This window comes from Giraffa tippelskirchi, chromosome 6, assembly GCF_054371585.1.
Source record: "Giraffa tippelskirchi isolate mGirTip1 chromosome 6, T2T-mGirTip1v1.2.pri, whole genome shotgun sequence".
NCBI classification, from domain to species: Eukaryota; Metazoa; Chordata; class Mammalia; order Artiodactyla; family Giraffidae; genus Giraffa; species Giraffa tippelskirchi.
The window spans coordinates 154,684,524-154,702,154 of record NC_137280.1 but is presented as its reverse complement, the minus strand read 5'-3'; the positions used below and the strand labels follow the sequence as shown (position 1 = coordinate 154,702,154).

The 17,631-nt window shown below is 37.6% G+C and overlaps 1 protein-coding gene across 1 annotated transcript in view; it reads left to right on the top strand.

Annotated features, from left to right (window-relative positions):
• The first annotated feature begins 2,648 nt into the window (after positions 1–2,648).
• The window catches only part of HAPLN1 (hyaluronan and proteoglycan link protein 1), an 89,818-nt gene continuing 74,835 nt past the window's right edge, over positions 2,649–17,631 (top strand). Inside the window, exon 1 of the mRNA XM_081503916.1 lies at positions 2,649–2,732. The gene's annotated coding sequence lies outside the window, so the exon portion shown is untranslated. The remainder of the gene's footprint in view (positions 2,733–17,631) is intronic.

Genomic DNA, 17,631 nt, shown 5'->3' with positions numbered 1-17,631 from the left:
GCAGCGAGTATTCTGTAGATGCTGTCTTAAGTTGATGTTTTCTGAATGGCATTGTTAAAAGATGACTTACTTTTATTTTAGAAGCTGTAGGCAAAGTGATGCAGGAACAAACTGCATAAAAACTCCTTTTAGTAACCCCTCTCTGAAATATGATTTTCTTTTATAGTCACACCTTTTTAAAATTCTTTTGGTGTTTGTAATTCAATCCAAGGTAAAAGTGATATGCTGGTATACACATCCTGGCAAGGCTTTGGTCATGAAGCAATTAAACAAATCAAAAGATAAAATAATTGAATAAATTGATTGCAGTTGTATGCAGAAATGGACTGAGCTTCAAACTGGACGTGAAAGAAAAGTTGAAGGAGGATGCAGGATTTGAGGGCCTGAAAGGTATATACACCTTTGTGTACGTGTTTGTTGTATGGGGACAGAGACAAGTTTGAAAGCTGCTTATGTAAGGAAACAGATCTTCTAGCAGAAGCCAAAAGCTTCTGCCTTTCACTCACAAAAGAAATGCCTTGACTCTCATTCTCCTCTGGTTTGGGCTGGAGGGGAAAACAATTGTCTACAGAGTACCAGTGAGAGAGGAAAAATAAAAGAAACCCAGAGCTGGAAAATCAACAGATAAATATATGAAAACAAATCCCTACATCATTTGCAACTCAAGGAAGAGTGAATGAAACAGTTTAGCCAAAGCTAAGCATCAATGCCAGGAGGACTATAAATGGAAAGGTAAATTGGGATTAGAATATGGAAGGCACTGAAGCAGTGAAGTAGATTTAAACAAGTATGAATAATCACTTCTGATTTTTAAGCTAGACTTTGGAAAGAATAAAATGGTACAAAATAAACTATAAGTACAAAAGAGGAAGGCAGAAACCACCTTTCATATTACATTCGTCCATTACACTTATTACATTCCAGGCACAGCGCTCAGTAATTTCTCATTTAATGTCTATAACAACTTGATAGGCACATATTATAATTTTCACTTTACAGATGAGAAAATTAGGGCTCAGATAGTGATGTTCTCTTATTCAGCCTGATTTCACTAATTTGAACCCTTTTTAATATCATTAGTCTATAAATAAAGGTTTATAGATTCTGCTGATCCTTTCAAAGAACCAATTTTTGGTTTTTATTGATTTTCTTTTTCTATTTATTTTTTCTATTCTATTTATTTTCATTCACTATCACTTGCTTTCTTCTGTTTAGTTTGGGTTTTTTAGTCTAGTTCTTTTGTAGCTTCTTAAGTTTAAAAGTTTAGTTTACTGATCTGAGATTCTTTTTCATTTTTCGCGTATGTGTTTAGAGCATTGATTTCCCTCAAAGCACTGTTTTAGCTGCATCACATATGTATTAGCATGTTGTGTTTTTGTTTTCATTCATCTTTAATGAAATTTCATTGTGATTTCATCTTTAACCCATTGATTATTTACAACTGTTTTAATTCCCACATGTTTATGAATTTTCTAAATTTCATTCTTTTGTTGATTTCTAATGTAATTCTGTTTAAGTCTATTCTATCATCATACCAAAACCAGACAAAGACATGAAAACTACAAACCAATGTTCCTTATGAATCACAAAAATCACAATATAGTACCAGCAAACTGAATCCAACAACACATAAAGGGATTAGACACTATGACCAAGAGAGACATATCCCAGGAATGAAATAAATAGCCTTAACATCACAAAATCAATTACTATTATATCAAGAACCAACAAAAACACATGGTGACCTCAATCAATGTAGAAAAATCATTTCACAAAATCCTACATCCTTTCATAGTAAAACACAACAACACAAGCACACTAGGAAGAAAAGGGAACTTCCTCCACTGAAAAAGGGCATCTACAAAAAACCCAAACCTAACATACTTAATGGAGAAAGAATAGATAAAAGTTTCTCCCCATAAGAATTCCACTTTTGCCTCTTCTACTCGACATTGTACTAGAAGTCCTAGATAGGGAAATGAGGAAGAAAAAGGCATAAAATTCACTCTGATTAAAAAAGTTCAAGTAAAGCCGTTTTTACTCACAGATGACGTGATCTTGCATTTAAAAAACAGTTCCAGGCGCCTTCTTGGGGGCACAATGCCGTTCCTTGCCTTTGGAGGCCTGAGGTTCCCGTTTCCATGCTGACTGTCAGCTAGGGGCTAGTTTCACCTCCCAGACGCTTTCCTCAGTCCTTGCTGGGGCCTCCACCTTCAAACCAGTGATAGCACATCAAATCTTTCTCATGCTTTGAATCTCTTGACTTTCTCCTGCTGGGGGGAAAAAAAAAAATCTGCTTTTGAAGGGCTCATGTGATTAAGTTAAGCCCACTAAGACAATCTCCTTATTACAAAGTCAACCGATTTGGTACTTCTATTACATCTGCAAAAAAGTCCCTTCATAGTAATACCTAGATTAGGGTTTATTTGAATAACTTAAGAGAAGGTACATGTATACCAAGGGTCAGGACCTGGGGGAAGCAGGAGGCATCTTGGAATTCTGTCTGGCACGATATTCTTTTTACAAATTGGCTGAACTGTTACAGCATCCGTGACTGTGTGTTTAAGAAATATGTCAGTTTGAGAACAGAGAAAATGAATGCCAAGCTGCATGGTGGCTATGCAAAACGAATCCATGGTTGCTACTGAGATTGATGCCGCAGTATAGCGTGAGGTGAGTGTGGCTAGAACATACTGTGAAGAAGGAAGTGACAAGTGAAGCCGTACAAACAGGTAGGCAGAGCCTTTATGCCCCACTGAAGAGATTAAGCTTTGTTCTCTGGGCTGTGGGTGGCAGGCAAACAACATAAACTTCCGTGCGCATAGATTATCCTGATAGCAGAGAGGAGGACAGACTCTGGAGCCTGACTGCCTGGGTTAAGTTCTTGCCTCCACCAGCTCTGTGATCAAGTTATTTAACCTCTCTGTGCCTCAGTGATCTTATCTGTAAAAAGCCAATAATAGGAATACCTGCTTTGGGGGCTTATCTCGGGAATTAAATGAGTTAATATAAACAAAGCACTTAGAACAGAGATTGGAATGTAGTAACTGATATTTCAGGGTTTGTTATTATTTAAAAGGTAAGAATGGAAAACATTTAGAAGATTATTGAAATAATAAAGACACAGGCCTGTGTCAGTCAAGACTCAGGCATTTAGATCGAAAGAAAAAAATGCTAGGAAGCAAATCTGACTGGACTTTGATACAGATGAAGATGTGAGAGTAGTGAAGGATTCCTAGGCTTTCTGCTGCAGTTGAATGGGGGAGATGGTGAGTCCATAAGCCAAGACAAGAAATAAAGAGAAGGAGTGTATTTCTGATGGGCTGGTTCAGGTACAGATATTCACTTTGGATATGTAGTCAGATATATGTCTGAAAATTAGAGTCTAAACTCTGGAGATTCAGATTTAGGAATGATTGACACATTGATGGTAGATAAATGAAATTATCTAAGAATAAGCAAAACAGAAAAGAGTAACAGACCAAGGATTCAACCTTGAAAACACTACAGGGATGACAGAAGAGAAAACTCCTGCAAAACAAAGCAGTAGTTAGAGATTCGTGGTAACAGGGAGAGAAAATCAAAGTGAAAAGAATAAATGATATGAAAAGCATGTGAAAGTGAAAGTGAAGTCACTCAGTCGCTTCTGACTCTTTGTGACCCGGTGGACTCCTCTGTCCATTGGATTCTCCAGGCGAGAATACTGGAGTGGGTTGCCATTTCCTCCTCCAGGAGATCTTCCCCACTCAGGGATCAAACCCAGGTCTCCTGCATTGCAGGCAGACTCTTTAACCTCTGAGCCACCATGTGGGCGATAGTATGAGTAGCTTATGAGGACCAAGTAGTATCCATTGGTTTTAAAGCTGACACTGGATGCTGTTAGGAGAGCAGTAAAGCAGATAAGGCAGCAGCCAGACTTACAGTTGGTCAGGCATCAAAAGTGAGGGAAAGTCGACATTGTCAGAAGCTTCTCCAGTAATATTTCAAAACACTGATACAGTTTAGGCCCAAAAAAGAAAAAAAAAAGTAGGTTTGCTATAATGTACAAGAGGGAAGTTCAAAATGTTGACTGTTTAGTCTGCCTGGCATGAATTGTTTCTCAAGTAAATTATCCATTGTGTAGTATTTTAAATTATCTGTGATTAGATTGATGTTGAAGCCGAAACTCCAATACTTTGGCCACGTCACGCGAAGAGTTGACTCATTGGAAAAGACCCTAATGCTGGGAAGGATTGGGGGCAGGAGGAGAAGGGGACGACAGAGGATGAGATGGCTGGATGGTATCACCGACTCGATGGACATGGGTTTGGGTAGACTCCAGGAGTTGGTGATGGACAGAGAGGCTTGGCATGCTGCAATTCATGGGGTCACAAAGAGTCAGACATGACTGAGCAACTGAACTGAACAGTTCATAGCATTTCTCTATTAAGTTACTTATGAGTTAGCATTAACTTCCTGTGAAACATCAACCGTGATTCAAATCTTCTAGGGAGAAAACTGGCTCAATGAAATGTCACTTCTGTTACAGATCAAAGGTTTCCTTTTCCCCATGTTTGTGACAGAGGTGGTCACTTCCTGGTGTGATTTGGAGCCCTCCGGGGGTTTTGTATAATTTCCCACCATTTGGTTAGAAAGACGTCCAAACTGGAATCTCCAAATACGTCCAGAATTTCTGGGCCATCTTTAACTTGGAGATCATTCCAGCCTGAGCAGGCTTGGGGGGTCTGTCCTGTGAGGAATAACAGCTGACATTTACTGAGCAGTTTGTGAACACGGCTCAGGTTATGATCTCTTCGCACTCATTTAACCCTCACATATCCCCGCAATCAGCCGCCATGAAGACCTTCATTTTATAGCCGATAAAATTTCAATTTACAAAGGTTAGATAACCTGCCTGAGGATGCTGCTGGGGAGGGAGAAAGCCCAGATTTGACTATAAATAGTCACAACATGAGCGCAGTGGTGCTTCATGCTTTGGCTTCCCCTCTTCTTGTCCACCGTTGACTCTTTCAGTGGAGGAAACACTGGGTTAGGAACATAAGTAGGAAGTGACTCATATTCTAAATGATTCAGGAGCCTATTTACTATGAGAATAAGTCATGAAATACTTTCCTTCCCTCTGACCTGAGTTTGCCTTCTACCCACCGTAGAACACAGTATCATCTTTCCCGAAGAGAAAGCAGGAAATAGAAAAACATAAATGCCAAAAAGCAAGTCAATAAATAGGAAAAATGATATTCAATCTACCTACGTAGGGGAAACCCAGTCCGTCTCCCTGTATTTCTTTTTTACTCTCACCCTACTGACACAACCACACAGAACACTTTCAGTCAGCAAATGTGTGGACATCTTTCCCCACACCCACGAACAGCACCCAGTTCAGTGGTGGTTGCAGAGGTGGAAGGTTTTCCCCTACATCACCAAGCAAAGCTCAGGACACTAGCAGGGGTTCCTACAATTTAACTCAATTCTGGCACCATCTGAGAGAACATCAGATTCCTCAGGTTGACAGGTCAGTTTTATAAAGACTGCCCCTCCCCTCCCACATAAGACAGGCGGTTATCTGTGCTCCTGACACAGTGACTACAGATCAGAGGTTCCCATGATCCCCTCCTTGTTCTTTATACTCCAGCCACAACTCCAGGTTGTTACCTGTATTTCTGACTATAAATCAGAGGTTCCCAAGATCCCCCCATCTTTGGGTTTGATTAATTTGCTAGAGCAGCTCACCAAACTCAGAGAAAACATTTTACTTAGTAGATTGATTTATTCTAAAAGGATATAACTCAGAAACAGCCAGGCTGAAGAGATGCACAGGGCAAGGTGTGGGGGAAGAACATGGGGCTTCACGCCCTCTCGGAATGTCCCACTCTACCCAAACTCTACGCGTTCGTCAACCTGAAAGCTCTCTAAATTCTCTCCTTTGGAGATTTTATGGAAGCTTCATTACCTCCATAAAACTGAATAAACGATTAACTAAATAAACTCCATGGTTTACTAAATAAATCATTGGCCACTGGCAACTCATTCAACCTCCAGCCCTCTCTCCCTTTCCAGGAGTTCAGAGGATGGGACTGAAAGTCAAAACCCTCTAATCCCTTGACTGATTCCGCTGACAACCAACCAGCCTCCATCCCTTTGGTCCAAAAGTCACCGCATTAACATAACAAAAGACAGCTTGTTTTCTCTTATCACCCGAGGATAAGAGGAATTCCAAGGGTTTTAGGAGCCCAGTATATTGTTTAATGGTATAGGTATATCGATATATTGTTTTTATATTGTTTACACAGAGGTATGTTGTTTAATATAAAATAAGCAAATCTTAATTCTATAAATCAGTTATATATATATTTATGTGTTTTTTTAATTGAAGTACAGTTGATTTACAATGTCGTGTGTCAGGTGTACAGCAAAGTGATTCACATTGGATATATTCTTTTTAAGATTCTTTTCCCTTATAGGTTATTACAAAACATTGAGTATAGTTCTCGGTGCTATACAGTAGATTCTTGTTGGTTACCTCTTTTATATACAGTAGTATGTATATGTTAATTCCAACCTCCTCATTTATCCCTCCCCACCTTTCCCCTTCTTTAACCATAAGTTTGTTTTCTGTGTCTGTGAGTCTCTGTTTGGGAAATAAGTTTGTTGTTTTTTTTTTTTTTTAAGATTCCACATATAAGTGACATCATATGATATTTGTCTTTCTGTCTGGCTTAGGTCTATCCATATTGCTGCAAATGACATTATTTCATTCTTTTTTATGGCTGAGTAATAGTTGTTATCAGGTAAAATTTACAAATAACTTCTCCATATGTCTAATCACACCTCAATGGGATTTGGAGTATGCTTTAGAATGAGAGAATGTTTGGTCTAGCTGGGAAATAAGGCATTAATGATATAGAAATAATAAAATTAATCTACTGACACATTACACACAAATATATTTTTCAAATTAGGGTATAGTCTTGGAAGAATGAAAATATATGAAGGAGTGATTTTGAAAATTTGAACTAATTCTCTTTTATTAAATTTTATAGAAAATTTGATTAGCTTCTATAGCATCAGTATATGATGTTATGGGGTTTCCCTGGTGGCTCAGCAATAAAGAACCCACCTGCCAACGTAGGAGACACAGGTTCAGTCCTTGAGTTGGGAAGATCCCCTGGAGAAGGAAATGTCACCCCACTCCAGTATTTTTATCTGGAAATCCCATAGACAGAGGAGCCTGGCATGCTACAGCCCATGGGGTCACAAAGAGTTGGACATGACTAGGAGACTAAGCAACAATAAATATTTCATTGTATATATATATATATATATATATATACACATACATATACACCACAGCTTCCTTATCCATTCATCTGTCAATGGACATTTAGGGTGCTTCCATGTCTTGGCTATTGTAAATAATGCTGCAATGAATGTTGGTTGCATGTATCTTTTATGAATTAGTTTTCTCTGGATATATACCCAGGAGTGGGATGGCAGAATCATATAGTAACTATTTTTACCCTATTATAAATCCCAATATCATAGTCAACCTTCAGTAAAACAAGTAAAATCTCCCACCTTTATTTCCTGGCTTAAGTGAATGTGCAAATGGTGATTCCATAAACCAAGTCATCTTTTCTGACAAAGTCTACTTGCCTTTGAGTTGCTAAGCAACTTCCTTCCCTCATCCCTATATATGTCCTAATAATCACTGCCCCTCAAACTCTGGCCCTACGATCCTATTCAATCCATAATCCAAATACATAAATAATACATAAATAATACATTGGATGAACTCATATTCCACAGGTTCTTCCATGCTCCAGAAATATGTCATTTTTCTTTCTTTCCCTAAATTTTGCACAAATAATCTTCTATCTGATCTTGTTTAATCTCTGCTCACCCTCCTTAGAGGAGAAGCTTCTAATCTTCACCTGAAGCTTAACTTCACAATATTTTCGGAGATTTTTTTTTCTCTCTCAAATTTTCAGGTGGCAAAATCTCTGCCTATTCAACAAAATGATAGCATACTCTATGTTCATTTTACTGATAAAAAGTTTGTCACCTTTCATGTAATAATTTCTAATTATAAGACCTGCTCCTTGGGATGGGATGGGGTGGGAGGTGGGTGGGGGGTCCGGGAAGGGGAACACATGTAAACCCATGGCTGATTCATGTCAATGTATGGCAAAAACTATTACAATATTGTAAAGTAATTGGCCCCCAACTAAAATAAATAAATTCATTAAAAAAAAAAAAAAGACCTGCTCCTGAAAGGAGGTAGCATATCATCTTGTTTTCACAACCAGCATAAATAAATTTGACATGATCCTCCCAGAGACCCTTTAACAGCTATAAAACAACTCCAACGATAGAGTTCCAAATACTGTGGCTACCAGATGGGAGCTATTTTTGAACAGACCTACCTCTTACTGTCCCTCAAATTATACCACTGACATTGCCTCCCACTCTGTTTATAAGTAGGACCATCCCAGCTAAAAGGAATTTAATACTATTTTTTATTAATAGATCTGGAAGATTTGTGAGAATATATAAATTAGGGTAGGGAAACATTTTTCTCTCAGTGTCCTTCAAAGCTTCAATTAAAGACACCCTGGACATGAAACCTAATTTTAGTTAAAGAAGTTTTGCTCTTTTCTATTTTTATTACTTTTAAAATAAACCTTATTTTTAAAATACTTGTTAAATATTTGTTAATAACTTACCACATGTAAGTCATTAAAGATAAAGTCGAGAATAAAATGGATTTAGTTTCTGCCCTTGGGTAGTTTAAACACTACCAAGAAAGACATATACCAAACAAGTCATAAAAATATGAGGTAAAGTGTATATGACAGAGAAGCTAAAGCTGAAATTTTTTTAAGAGGAAAAATTTAGATGTCAATTACTTCCGAATCTATTGCATTCTTCATAGTTTGTCATTTCTCCTATGAAAAAATACCTTTAAAAATAATGGGAGGAAAAGAGAACTTAATTCTGACCCTTTTCTATTTCTTGTTCATATACAACCATACTCAATTTCTAAAAATGGTTAGACCTTGGTAGGCAGCAATTTTATCTATTATAATAACAGCTTAACCTAGTTTAAAATATCATTTTATAGAGATTGTAATTTCAAGACAGCTTAAGTAGAAATCTTTCAGTATTTTGGCAGGTTAAATGGGTGACTTTTGCCAAGATCTATTCCTTAGGTACCAATAAAAACCAGAGGTGATTACAGCCTGTTTTATTAGTGTGCTGGTAAACACTTTTCAGGAAGAGAATCATAAGATATCTTTGAGAAAAAAGCAAAAAATCTATCTGGCAAGGCAAGTAGGATTGACAAAATTAACTGCCCAATTAGAATTTTTCCAACCAAAGACTCATAATTATACACCTTTCCCTGACAGAACATGTGTTGTATTGGACAGGAGGATGCAAAGACCTTTATGGACAATCATTTGGCCAATATATAAACCACAAGTCCAAGTTAAGCATGTGACCTCAGAACTATACAGAGTTACTGTAATGAACCCTTTTCCAGTTCCCACCACAGAATAAAAGCATACAAGTACATAAGCTTTTACTCTATTAACGACTACTTCCATTGTCTACATGATGACTGAAAAAAATGAAAATAGCTTGAACAGTTCATGATGAATATTTTGACATAATGCAAACTAGAAGGTTTGAAGCATTAAGAACAGTTATTGTTATTTACTTTTTAATTTTGGGGGCCATGGCATGTGGGATCTAGCTCCCAGACCGGGGATCAAACCTTTGCCCCCTGCAGTAGAAGCAGAGTCCTAACCACTGGACACTAGCGAAGTCCTACAGTTATTTTGTTTTGTTGATCAACTAACTATGGTTTCCTATTCCATGGTTTGAAGTAAAATCTATTTCACTTTGGAATAAAAACAACAAAACCTTAACTAAGATAGTTATGCCATCAAAACAACAAACGTGGATTGCCTCAAATTACTCCATTCCTAGAGGTCAAGCAAAGAATGGATGTTACAGCCGTAAGGATAATATTCTTATTCTTTGAGATATCAGCATACAGAAGGATTTCAGGCATTAAAATTAAGTATTTTATTATTTAAGAGTGCTTTTTTCTTCTAAACTCTAAGGAAAATGATATAACTTTTGACAGCCAGAACTTTGAAGAATCAGTGAGACAAAATATACTTCAAGCTTAATTACTCAAAAAAATGGTGGTGGAAAGAAGTCATTTTCAGAGTTCACTTTTAAAAAGGTAGTCACAAATGACACACATTTTACATTGAAATGAAAACAATGCTATGAACCTTAACTTCCCTTTAAGTTGTACAGTTGATTAAAACGTAATTCATGACTTTTAATAGCAAAATTACAAATAGAAAATATTACCATTCATAAAGATGGAAAGAGAGTTAGTAGTAAGGCAGCCTGCGTGGCATTCTACTAGGCAGAAATGAAGCTTCACTCTCATTCAAGAGCCAGGAATATATACCTGATGCACTGAATTATTTTACTTCAAAACTTTTATTTCTCCCCTTCCATAAAGAATTAGACAGTATTAGGATGTATTTTGAAATAAGCAACATGTATTTAAAGCTCCCTAGTTTGTGTGTTTTAAGTGGCTTGTAGGACTATAAATTTTCATTCCATATAGGATCCCACAGAAGTTCACTGTTAGCTTCTTAAATTATCTAGAGGCATTAAAAATGGAAACTCAGTTAGCGGTTACCAGGGGTTAGATGGAAGGAGGTATGAATAAGTGGAACACAGGGGATTTTCAGGGCAGTGAAAATATTCTATGATGCTGAAATGGCAGATACATGTCATTATATATTTGTCCAAATCCATAGAATATACAACACCAAGAGTGATCCCTAATACAAGCCATGGACTTTGGATGATAAGAATGTGTCAATGTAGGTTCATCACATAATAAATATCCCACTCTGATAGGGAGGTATGGACAGTGGCGGGGTTGGGGGGGCATGCAGATGTGAGAGGAGGGGCATCTGGAAAATCTCTATACCTTCCTCCCAATTTTGCTTTCCACCTAAAACTGCTCTAAAAAATTATCTTTTTAAAGAAATAGTCTCAAGAGGGCACTGCACATAGTTTTTAGCTTATTCATTTTTTACAAATATTTCAGTTTAGAGAGAGGGCTTCTAAACTCTTTGCACGCAATTCTAATAGTAGTACTCACATAATAAGTAGTACTCAAATAACACAAAGCCTTTTATCCACAAGAAAATCCACAAAGTGATTAAATCAGAATACAAAATTATCAAGTAAATTTTTTGCTCTACAAATATTTGTCTATTATTTTATGAGCCTAGATTTACAGAAATGGAGCATAGTGACTGTCTATGAAATTGGAGTCCAAAATTCAATTCAGCAGAGATCTATTTAAGAAACATTCATGCATAGTTATTTAGTAATAAAAAATATATTTTAGGAGTTGCCAGCATCTGATGAACAGCTATATTTACTCAGCTTGACCCAAGGTAGTTTCTATAGCCTTCAAACAAAGCAATTAATTCAAAGAGTTAAGAATGCCACTCTCAGGCCAAGCAGAGTAAAGCAGTATAGATTTTAACGTATAGGTCACAAAACTAAATACACATCTTAGGTTTCTTAGAGCTCAGCTATCCGGCAAGCCTCATCAAAAAGTTTTTGACAAAAGAAGTGCTATGTTCACAGCTATGGCAGGAGAAAGTAGTATTCTAGGCATGTAGAAATGGATGCCCACAAAGGAGAGCTGAGTCAGAGAAGCCACCAGGATGCTACTACAAGAGTAAAGATCAAATAAGATAGGGACACTTAAAATGAAAAAGAGGTTTCAGGTGTGAGAAACATTTCAGACTTCCTCCAGAGTCAGACTCCTGACATGGTAATTTCCAACTAGCAGGAAAGATCAAGCATTTGTGTGGCGAGGAACTAAGACACTGAAGACAGAAACGAAGAAATAAAGGGCATAAAAATAAGTCAAGACGGGTTTTAAATCAAAATGTATGACCATTTTTTTTTTTTTTATTAAAGATAAACCTGAAAAGTTGGACTAGAAATCACTTTCGGATTTCTCCCTTCTAACACACTTTTTCTATGGTTTTGATGTGGTTCAATTCAGCAAGCTTTTCGCTATGCCTACATGTACAAGGCTCTGAGCTTGAGGTAGGGTGGGAAGCAACACTGGAAGATTTAAGAATTAGACATGAACAAGAAATGTGCTCACAGTATAATGAGATAGATGTATACCTAACTAATGAGTTGAACTGTGCAAAGTTCCGTAAGAGATATAAGGCAATAAATGGAGAGGGAAAAATAATTAATTCTTCGCTATGCTCTAGAAGTACATTAATCATAACTGCATCCTAAGTACTACTCCGATTTGCAGAAATGGTGGCTGTATCGACATTTTTTTCCATGTACAAGCTGAAATTACAGTCTCCTCAACTTTGCAAATTTTCAGAATTTTTCGTATTCCAAAGTTACCGGCCTTTAAGCTCAAAAGAGATTCAATCCCAGGCATTTGACCAGCAAGAGAATATTCTTGAGTTGCCATCAGGGCAGAATTAGTGAGGAATTGTGGTGCTTTCAGCAACAAGTCTAGTGGAAGTGTCAATTAGACACAAAATGGAGAAATATTTCCTCTTTTTTTTTTCTTTGTTTACTCATAAGCATTTTCCTTCCAATTTAACCTTTCATGCCTTAATTTAGCCATATGTTGGAACAACTAGATTGTGGTTGAGGCAGAAGTGCAGATTTCCTATTTACAGTAGAATCAATTGGCTGAGCTAGTCTGTGAAAGGAAGTTTAAGATAAAAACAAGTAAGGCTATTTCCACATGTGTGGTTCAAAGGCTCTCCAAAATCCTTTTACTTCCTCGCTGCTTAAAATAAACTACAAGTGAGCTTTCCAATGACCTTAATGAAAAAAAAAAAAAGGGTATACATATGCTAGATGCATGTATATATAGATATTGCTAGATATATTAGTTTAAATACTGTCTAGTACCTGCCTAAAAGTTGGATGTAAATAAAGAATTCTGTATTTCTGGTGATACTAGGAAAGAAATAGATTTTATCTATCAAGTTTAGCATAGACCAGTACAATTTTAAAAACATCCAAACGTTTATTCCAAAACACTTAAGTCAAAATTTACTAAGAGGCATGCTGTTCTAAGTATTTAAGTTAATATTCTCTTCTAGTCTTACTACTGTCTCTAAGCTTGGCACTTCACTAATTATTTGCTTTGGAAATTCTTCTCCATAGGTTTCTGATACAATATATCACTATCTTTCTCTGTTTTTCTAACAAAGCTGGACTATTTTCCTTCGCTTCCCAATAATCAACACCCTACACTTTAGTCTCTCTTGAGTAGTCTTGCCCTATGCCAACCTTGATGCATTAGCTAATTCACCCATTTTACCCTAAGAAAAACTGTATATAAACCAGTCCAGCCCAATTAGATTTTAACATCCTTTTCTCTAAAGGTTATAAGGAGCAAGAAGAAAATACAATAAAGACTAGATTTATTGATAGTTATAATTGGTCTAAATTTAAAATAACTATAAAAATAAGCAAAACAATCAATATTCAAGTGACTGATACTGTAATTCTAAGACAATAATCTTGTTTTGCCACTAACATCAACCTAGTTTCTTAAAAGAGTAAAATATTTTACCTTTGTTATCTTTTATATAATCACTCATCAACCGAACATGGAAGAAAAATATGTATTATGTTTCCTTTAATTCTATGAGATCAATAACAATGATACAAATTATTAATCAACCTCTGATGATTTACTATTTATGCCACTGGCTATTAGATACAAAATACTCTGAACTAGCTTGTTCAATAACTAGCTTTCCTCATTAGTTTTTCTTTTCCCTCTTGAATATAAAAGATGACATTGTCATCTTCAACAACAGCAATAAATATTTTTTGATCCGCTTCTTCCAGCAAGGCTGTGTGCTAGCAACTGAAGGTGCAAAGATACAATATCAGCCCTCAGAGAATTTATAGTACACCTGATTAAAAAAAAACTAAATACATGAAAATATAAACAAAATGCAAGACAGTATAAAATAGGCCAATCAGTGCTCTAAAGAGTAATATGGGATTGTGAGGGTGGGTGAGGGAAGTTTCTTATCAATCAATATAAAGGACATGAGACTAAATCTGGGCCCTACTGCAGAATGAATAGAACCTAGTTAATAATCAAATAGACGTCAATGTATTGAAAAACTAATGAAAGGCTTTCTGTGTTCAGAACAAGAGAAACACACTGAAGGAACAAGAGATTCTAAGAAATATGCTGTGAAGCCAAAACCAATCCACCAGGCAAGCAGTAGAACTCGTACGCACTTAACTTCTCCGGAGCTGAGGATATTCATCACTTGGTGTGATGTTCATGTGGCCTCAGTAGCTTCTGGAACAGCTCTGCTTAACATTTGAACAATTTATTGCCTAATTATTTCATCTGCCCTTTTGAAGAGTCTCTCCGCAGGACACTTTTTGAGAGTGAGAGTACAAAAAGTGGGCCCTTGGAAAGTCATCCCACCCATTGAATTAAAAGCCAAATAACCTTTTATCAAATGCTTTGTGACCATTTAAAATATTGAATTTGTATCTTAATCATGGAGTTCAACAGGAATATAGCCAGTGGGAAGGACTTAATTACAAATGATATCTTTCTCATGGTTATCCCACAATCCCAAGAGATGCTTTAATGAAGTTCTGAGCCCTCAGACAGAAAAGGTCAAACAGCTTTCCTCCCCACCCCCATCCAGAGAGTGCACCCTTTTTCCTAGCAGATGTTCAGCCAGGTATGATATCAGCCTGAGGCAAAAATTCCAGGAAACACAAATTCACTGAGAAGAAGTTCTCTGAAATTCAGTAGATAATAGAGCAGCCTCTTTGAGAGTTTGAAAAGGAGATGAATTTAGATAATCTCCATTTGAATATAAATGTATATTTCACTAGAAGTATAATATGCCAGGAGGAATACCACTCTGCTTGCAAATTTATCACATATTAAAGATTCATGATATTTTATATCGATATTTTTTAAATGTTGAAAATGCTCCTGCTATGTTTATACTATGCACATATTTAAGTTTTCACTAGCTTAAACTAGATGAATTGCCATTTTTGGTAGGTCAAAAATAGTTGAATATTCGATTTTATCTAGTTCAACCCAATTACTCAAATTGTCTTACAATCAGTGAAAGAATGCAAAGTTAGATTTTATTAACACTATTCTGACCTATTTTTCGTTCTTAAAAAAATACTTTTGCTTTATGCTAAACAAGGTCTTCTCAATATCCATTAGCTCTAAATTGGTATATTTACTTTTCCAGAACTTTGATTTTCCACTTGAATTTCTAGACTGTATCTTGAGCACTTAGCCAGGCAATTTAAGGTAAAACTTCACATGAATTTTAAGCACATCAGCCATTTTAAAAATTAATGCTGAAGAAGATATTTGGCTTTTTCCTTGTAATTTAAGAAAGTTGGTCTCCTTATCTTCCAAACATAAACAAAACACCTCATTATGGCATGAAAGACACGTTTCTGAAACTGAGCAGGATCCTGGGGGAGGGGTCCTCCTGGGTACAAATCCTTTCCCTGTCCCCCGTTTCTTGTTGGTAGGAAATAGGTTTCATTCAGCCTCCTGGATCTTACCTGAGTTCCAAAGGGCAGATTCAAACAATAGCTCATCAGGGAATTGAGGGAATGCAGAAACAAGGCAGGAAGAGTCAAGGAGCAATAGCGCAGCAAGGGGGCAGAGGCCCAGCTCCCAACCCGCTGAAGGACTATGCATAACATTGTCTTTGAGTTCCTCCTCAGGAACTAAGGTCTTCAGCAAGGCCGGGGATGGGAACTTCAGGGAGAGCCCCCAATTCCAGGAAGCAAAGCCCTGTCACCTCACCACCAACCAATTAGCAAAAAGTCACACATCTTGCAGCCCCCACTCCAAATTTTGCCTATAAAAATTTCTCCCTGAAAACCATCAGGGACTTTGGGGGTTTTGAACACGAGCCGCCCATTCTCCTGGCTTGGCCCTGCAGTAAAACCTTCTCTGCTCCAAAACCCAGTGTTTTTTGGCCTCACCGTGCATGGGGCACACAAATTAGGATTTGGTGACATTGCCACATGAATTATTGATGTTAATAATTAGAATCTTCATACACAGTAGACTTTGGTATGAGTTTCCTTGAAAAGACATTTGCATCTTCTAATGTTTTCCTGGGCTTCCCTGGTGGCACAGTGGTAAAGAATCTACCTGCAATGCAGGGGACGCAGGTTCAATCCCTGGGTTGGGAAGATCCCCCGGAGGAAGAAATGGCAACCCACTCCAGTATTCTTACCTGGAGAATCCCATGGACAGAGCTACCTGGTGGGCTACAGTCCATGGGGTCCCAAAGAGTTGGACACGTCCTAGTGACTAAACAACTTAACAGGTTTAAGTACTTGAGATTAAAAACACTGTACTGGGGCTCTTTTAACAAGAGCTAGTTTGGGGTTGCACCCCGCAGGCCTACAAGTTCTCGCCATGCCAAGCCTTGACCTAAACAAGAGCCTGGAGTCAGCGCCAGAGATATCTGCAGTTTAATGGCTAGGGAGAGAGAATCTTACATGTCAGAGGCAAGGTCCTGGAGCTACACCATGGGTGGCAGCAGGCAACAGGCAGCAGGCAGGACATGGCGATGGTCTTCACTCCAAGAGCAGGGGAGGGAAGAGGAGGTCGCTAGTTTTATAGGAGAAATTGAAATCAGGTTGGCTCATTAGTTACCAGGGAAACCAGCAGAGGCCCGTGCCCCTCACTACCCCTTTAATAAGCTCTCCTGGTGGAGATATTCTGATCCAAAGGTTAGAAAAATCACTTGCTGGAGCTAGAGGCAAATTTGTAGGAGGATCTCTCAAGTGAGTAGGGTTGAAGTAAAGAAGAGTCTGGTCCAGCAGGGGATGTACAGAAAGCAGGAGAACAGCCATCTTAGTGACCACACCTGTAACTAACCTGTCTGAGAAGGTAGGAGCTTTAGGGATGGGGAAGGATTGATGAGATAACTCTGAGAGCCTAGCTCAGTTGGTAGGGTTTTACCTGAAACTGAAAAAGACAAAATTCTCAACCACTGTGGCATGACTGAATTGCAAAACGAATGGTTTTTTGCGGCTAATAAGCAATTTCTGAAGAGAACGCATTACATTCTCTTAATGCTGTGCTGTAATACCTACATATGGATGGAGAAAACTGCAAAATAAAGAACAAGTGCCAGGGATGAACCAGCTGATCTGACTTACTGCCCAGGCAACTCCCAGAAATTAGGTGTTTAAACTGAGGGAACAAGATCAGTATTCAAACGTATTTATATGATTTCATAGCCACACATTTGCTTTTAAGTCCAATTCCTTCATGTTCCTCAAACTGCATACCATCCTGAACGTTTAGAAGAAACAGCATAAAAACTCTTTTCACAGTTGAAACGCAGAGATGCATCTTATTTTTATTGGCAGTTAATGCGGGACCTACAGCAGAACAGCTGTCTCGAATAGCCACGAAATCAATGATATCAAATTGTCAAGTCCTGAGCGGCCTGTTCCCGGTGAGGCAGAAACATTGAAAAGGGG